Below are 6,262 nucleotides of genomic sequence, written 5' to 3'. Positions count from 1 at the left end.
TCGCCCGGTCTGCCCGCGCTGATAAGGCGGCCCGCGCCGCCCGGCCCCCGCCTTTGTCAGGGCGCCCGTCTCGCACCCCGTCAGCGCGCCCCCGCCCCTTTGGCTCGGTCCATCTGTTTGAGCTTCACAATCCTCCAGCGGCCGGGGGCTGGGGGAGGGGTCTCACTCTTGGGCAGGGAGCCAGTCCCCACCCCGACCCACGTGTGAGAAGTGACCCCCCAGCCCCCATGCGCGCGCACACACACGCCGATTAAGCAGTGCGGTTTTAATTTAGAAAGGGGACGAGAAACGGCACGGTTTGAGGAGGGGGGTGGGTGTGGTTCCCTGCAGCGTCCAGAGAAGAGAGGGGTCCTGCCACCCATCCTGTACCCCAGGTGTGGAACGCCTGGTTATTGGCTTGGGGGGTCTACAGGCTCCAATGGCCAGGGACCGGGGAGGGAGGAAGGAAGAGATGTAAGGGACGTGCCCGGGAATTTGCCTGATGAATCGTGCCCCTTTGTGTATTTATGTGGGGCTTTGCCAGCAGTTGACCCAGCCTCAGAAAGGCAGCTTGTGATTCAGGTAATGTTGAGAACCAGGGTCGTAGGTGGAGGGTCAATCCGGGGCTGTTTTGGAGGTCAGTAGCACGGTGGTTCAGAAAGTGCTCCCTGCTTGCTGCGAGGGGTCATGTGAGTGTCAGGTGACCACTCTGTGTCCAGGGGTGGTGGAGGTGAGGGGCTGAGACCATGTCAGCACAGTGCTGGGTAGACAGTGGTGCTTGCAAGTGCAGATTCTAGGTTTTTTCTGTGATTTTCCTTCCAGAAACCTGATGATGCTGGAAAGAGGCCCATGAGTGTCATCCTTCACCTGGGCCAGTGGGGTAGACAAGTGCCTGGCTCAAAATCTGTTGTCCACGGAGAGCATGGGGCTCGGGTGTGTGTGCGCATGTGTGTGTGTGTGTCTGTGGCCCTCCAAGTGTCTGCACCAGTATGAAAGGGGTGTGAGTTTTGGGGTAGAGGATTCACAGCCTTCACTAGGAAAGAGAAGGAAAAAGACAGGTGTGACTGGGTGTGTGAAGAGTCCCTATGCGCAGGGCTGGGCAAGCAGCTTCACCCATTCAGTCCAAGTGCAGCACCGATTGAACCTTTGATATATGGAGTCACACTATGAGGGGCTAGGGCCAGGTGTGAGCAAAGCTGAAGCTGCAGGCTCCCCTCACAGACCCACTGTCTGGTTGGGGAGATGGCTGAGGAATGTAATAAACATATAAGACATGAGGCAGGGCAGGGGGTGGTGAGAGCTGTAGATAAAAACAAAGCAGGACCACTGATTAGGTGGGTGGGCCCCACTTGCTGGACCCCCACCCTCACATCACTAACATGTACCATTGCCAAAGCAATGAAGGCCACACTTCTGGGCCTAGAGACGTAGGGCCACCCTGACCCTTATGTAGCCTTGTCTCTAGTTCCCAGCCTCCAGCCAGTTCTGTAGCCATGGGGCAGGGTCCCTAGGACATTGAGCAGGCCTCCCCCTTATCCCTGAGGACGTGGTGGTGGTTCCTTCTGATAATGACAACTTCCAGTCTTGCATGACGGCAATGCCTCATGAGCCCACAGTCCAGAAGGGGCCTGGTGAACAGGAGCTGAATTAAAATAGAGAAATACAGCCTCCCTTCCCCCTCACCCCCGCCCCCTTACTCCTCATTCCTGCAGCTCCTGAAGCCGTGGGTGACTAATTTCTCAGTCCTTTTGCCTTGCTGGTCTAGGTTAGCTGAATGGACTCCTCCTTATGGATACTAAAGTTAGGGGACACCCAGAAGCAGCAGGTGAGATAAAAAAAAGTGCTGTTTGGCTCTGACCCCCCCCCCACCGCCCCCAAGCAAACCAAGTTTAGTTCCTTCATCAACTCTATCCCTGATTCTGATGTTCTGGCTTAAATATCTTATAATTCTAACATTGTAGTCTTCAGACTTTCTAGAATGTTAACATCCTATTTATCTTTCACAGACATTCTGGAGTTCTATAATTTCTGCCTTTATGTTCTAGAATTCTGAGGCTCCAATATTAATTTTGTTGGGGTCTACCCATTCAAATAACAATAGAGAAAAACTATATGCAGAGTCACATAACTAGTCATAATAATACTAACTTTCTTTCAATTATGTTTTTGTTGAATAAGTATTTTTTTTGAGAATCTTCTAAGTGCCAGACACTGCTCCAGGCATTATACAAATAAATTAATAAAAATAAAAATAAACAAACAAATAAATATTTCATTAAAAAGTGATATGTGCAGGAAAGAGGTATAGGGAACAAGGAGGGTACAATTAAAATCGATGGTCAATTTAAAGGACTCACTGAGAAAGTGACACTTTATTTTCTTTCTACTTGTTCTTTTAATTATTGAGATTTGAGATCTCAATCAATAATTTTGTATTTCTCCTGCAGGTCTGTTGGTTTTTGCTTCATGTATTTTGAATCTCTGCTATTAGAGGCATAAATATTTGGAATGTTATGTGCTCTTAATTGACCTCTTTGTCACTTCATAATGAAATTATCTATTCTTGCTAATATTCTTTGCTCTGAAAACAGCTTTGTCTAATATTAATCTAGACACTCCAGTGTTCTTTTGATTAGTGTTAGTATGGCATATCCTTTTCTATCCTTGTACTTTTAACTTGTGTACTTTATATTTAAAGTGTGCTTCCCCCCCTGCCCCATGGTGGCACATATTTGTATCCTTTTTTCAAAAAAGGCCAATCTGACAACATCTGCCTTTTAATTGGGGGTGTTTAGACCATTTACATTTAATGCGATTATTGCTGTGGTTAGATTTAAGTCTATCATCTTGCTATTTGTTTTCTTTTTGTCCCATCTGTTCTTTGTTTTTCTTTTTCTGCTTTGTTTTGTATTGAGTATTTTTTACTATTTCATCTTGCCTCCTTTGTTGTCTTATTAGCTATCATTTGTTTTATTATTTTAGTGGTTGCATTAAGATTTATAGTGTATATCTCTAACTTATTGCAGTCTATCTTCAAGTGATATTATACCACATCATGTATATAGTATAAGAACCCTACAATAGCATACTTTTATTTCTCTCCTCCTAACCTATATATTATTGTTGCCATACATTTTTACTTATGTATATATTGCAAACTCCATAAAAATATTATTTTTTGTTTCAATGGTAAATTTACTTTTCTTTTTTTCCCAGCCAAATCAAGGAGGAGAATACGTTGTCTTTTAAAGACACTTAAATGGTAAGAACAAAATCTTATAATCTTATATATTTATTCATATAATTAACATTTCTAGTGATCTTCATTTCTTTGTACAGATTCAGATTTCCACCTGGTATCATTTTCCTTCTGCCTGAAGAATTTCCTTTATTATTTCTTGTGGTGCAGATTGGTTTGTATCTTTATTTCACCTTCAGTTTTGAAAGATATTTTAACTGGGTGTAGAATTCTAGGTTGGCAACTTTTTTATCTTTCAGTCTCTTAAAAGATATTGCTCCACTGTTTTCTCCTTTATATTGTATCCAACAAGAAATCTGCCATCATCCTTATTTTGTTCCCTTTGCTAAACAATCCTTTTTCCCTCTGACTGTTTTTAATATTTTCCTCTTTGTCACTAGTTGTGAGCAATTTGATCATGATGGGTAATTTTCTTCCTGTTTCTTGTGCTTTAGGTTTGTTAAGCTTCTTGGATCTCTGAGTTTGTTGTTTACAGCAAACTTAGAGTATTTTCAGCCATTCTTTTTCAAATATTTTCTCTTCTTTAGGGACTCCAATTACATGTATCTTAGATTTCCTGAAGTTGTCTCACAGCTCCTGATGCTCTTCTTGTTTTTTATTTTGGATTCTTTCTGTGTGTGTGTGTGCTTGATTTTGGGTAGTTTCTATTTACTATGTCTTCAAATTCACTAATCTTTTCTTCTGCCATGTTTAGTCAGCATATTTTTCATTTCAGACAGTGTAGTTTTCATCTCTAGAAGTTCAATTTGGGTCTTTTTATATCTTCCATGTCTCTCTTTGACTTTTTTTTAAGATGACTGGTAAGGGTATCTTAACCCTTGACTTGGTGTTGTCAGCACCACGCTCAACCAGTGAGCTAACTGGCCATCCCTATATAGGATCTGAACCTGTGGCCTTAGTGTTATCAGCACCGTACTCTCCCGAGTGAGCCACGGGCCGGCCCTTCTCTCTTTGACTTTTTTTTAAGATGACTGGTAAGGGTATCTTAACCCTTGACTTGGTGTTGTCAGCACCACGCTCAACCAGTGAGCTAACTGGCCATCCCTATATAGGATCTGAACCTGTGGCCTTAGTGTTATCAGCACCGTACTCTCCCGAGTGAGCCACGGGCCGGCCCTTCTCTCTTTGACTTTTGAACATACAGACATATTGAATACACTTTTTTTTTTCCTTTTGTCTTTTTTACTAACCGATAACAGGATCGCAACCCTCAGTTTCACGCCTGTACCGGGGACCGGCAACGGGATCACAACCCTCGGTGTTGCGCCCGCACCGCGCTCAGCCAGTGAGCGGGAACCGGTCTTCACATGGGATCCGAACCCTCGGCGGGAGCGCCACCACGCTCCCAAGCGGTGCACTGTAGCAGTGCGCCACCGGGCCGGCCCTTGAATACACTTTTAACAATTATTTTAATGCTCTTGTCCTCTATTTCTCTGTCAGTTCTTGGTCAGTTTTGATTAATTGATTGTTCTTCTCATTATGGGCCGTATTTTCTTGCTTCTTTGCATTCCTGGTAAACTTTGGGTGCCAGACATTGTGAATTTTACACTTGTTGGATGTCATATATTTTTATAAATATTCTTGAGTTTTGCTCTGAGGTGAAATTAAGTTACTTGGAAACAGTTTGATCCTTTCTAATCTTGCTTTTGTGTTTGTTGGGTATGGCCAGAGCAGTGCTCTGTTGAGGGCTAATTATTTCCTACCACTGAGAAAAGATCTTCCTGAGTGTGCTAACCAGTGCCCTAGGAATTATGAGTTTCTTCTGTTTGACACTATTTTTGGTTCTGTGTGAGTGCTTGGCACTGTTCTTTAGTCTTTGTAGATAATTTTCCCAGTCCAGACTAGTTTTGTCACACCAAAGTACCAACCAATGGTCAGCCTAATACTCAAGGGGGACCCTGTTCAGATATCTGGAATTCTGTTTCTGTGCAACACTCTCCTCTGTCCTTCAAACTCTTCCCTCCATGTCCTTCCTGGACCTTCAGCTCCATTTCCTTAACTCTGGGTGTCTGCTAGGTTCTGCCTCTCTGCACTAGGATCTGAAAACTTTCCCCAGGTGGTAAACTGGGGTGATCATAGGGCTCACATTGTTTGTTCCCCATTTTTCAGGGATCACAGTCCTTCCTTGCCTGATGCCTGATGTCTTGAAAAGTACCTTTCATATATTTTACCTGTTTTTTTTTTTTTTTTGGTTGTCTCAAGCAGGAAGTTAAATCCTGGGTGGAAGCAGATGTCAAAAGGTGACATTTGAACACAAACTTGAAGGAGATGATGGAGTGAACCATGAGGGTATGGGGGTGGCAAGAGGAAGAGGGTTCCGGACAGTGGGAACAGCAAGTACAATGGTCTGTGTGCATGTCTGAGAGTGTGCCTGGTATGTTTGAGGAACAGCAGGAAGCCAGGATGGCTGGAGCTGAGGGCTCTGGGGGAAAGTGGGGCAAGAGATGGGATGAGGTGCCAGCTTCTGTAAGACCTTGCACGCCATGGTAAGAATTTTGGCTTTTACATCTAATGAAATGGGAGTCAACGGGGTTGGGGTTTGGGGCAGAGGATGGACATCTCTGACTTTCAGTTTACAGGATCTCTGAGTTGACTGAATGAACTGAAGGGGCAGGAGTAAAAGCAGGAGACCTGCCGGGCACCAATGCACTAAAACAGGTGAGAAAAGATGGTGACTCAGGCACACAAGAAGACACATACTAGGAGGGAGGGGGAATGAGGGAGGCTTCTGTTGATCTGGGGGAGGTTACAGCATGTGCTCATTGTGTGAAGATTTACTGAGCTGGATGTACACGTCTGGATTTTGTTCTTTTCTATATGAATGTAATACTTTAATTTAAAAAATAAAATAGAGAGATGAGGCTGGCTTTGACCAGTGGAGTGTCATCAATGGAGATGGGGAGAAATGGGTGAATTCTGGATCTCTTTTACAGGTAGACCCAACAAGATTTGCAGATAGATTTAATCTTAGGTGTGAGGGAAAGAGGAGTCCACGATAATGCCAAGGTTTTTGGCTGAGCTATA

The 6,262-nt window shown here is 44.1% G+C and overlaps 1 long non-coding RNA gene across 1 annotated transcript in view; it reads left to right on the top strand.

Annotated features, from left to right (window-relative positions):
- LOC103593129 overlaps positions 1 to 5,865 on the top strand; it is a 9,712-nt gene extending 3,847 nt beyond the window's left edge. The window contains exons 2-3 of the long non-coding RNA XR_550716.1: positions 3,196 to 3,241; positions 5,811 to 5,865. This is a non-coding gene — a long non-coding RNA (uncharacterized LOC103593129). The remainder of the gene's footprint in view (positions 1 to 3,195; positions 3,242 to 5,810) is intronic.
- The last annotated feature ends 397 nt before the right edge of the window (positions 5,866 to 6,262 follow it).

This window comes from Galeopterus variegatus, unplaced genomic scaffold (genome assembly GCF_000696425.1).
Source record: "Galeopterus variegatus unplaced genomic scaffold, G_variegatus-3.0.2 Scaffold1282, whole genome shotgun sequence".
In the NCBI taxonomy this organism is placed as follows: domain Eukaryota; kingdom Metazoa; phylum Chordata; class Mammalia; order Dermoptera; family Cynocephalidae; genus Galeopterus; species Galeopterus variegatus.
This window is presented reverse-complemented; position numbering and strand designations above follow the sequence as displayed.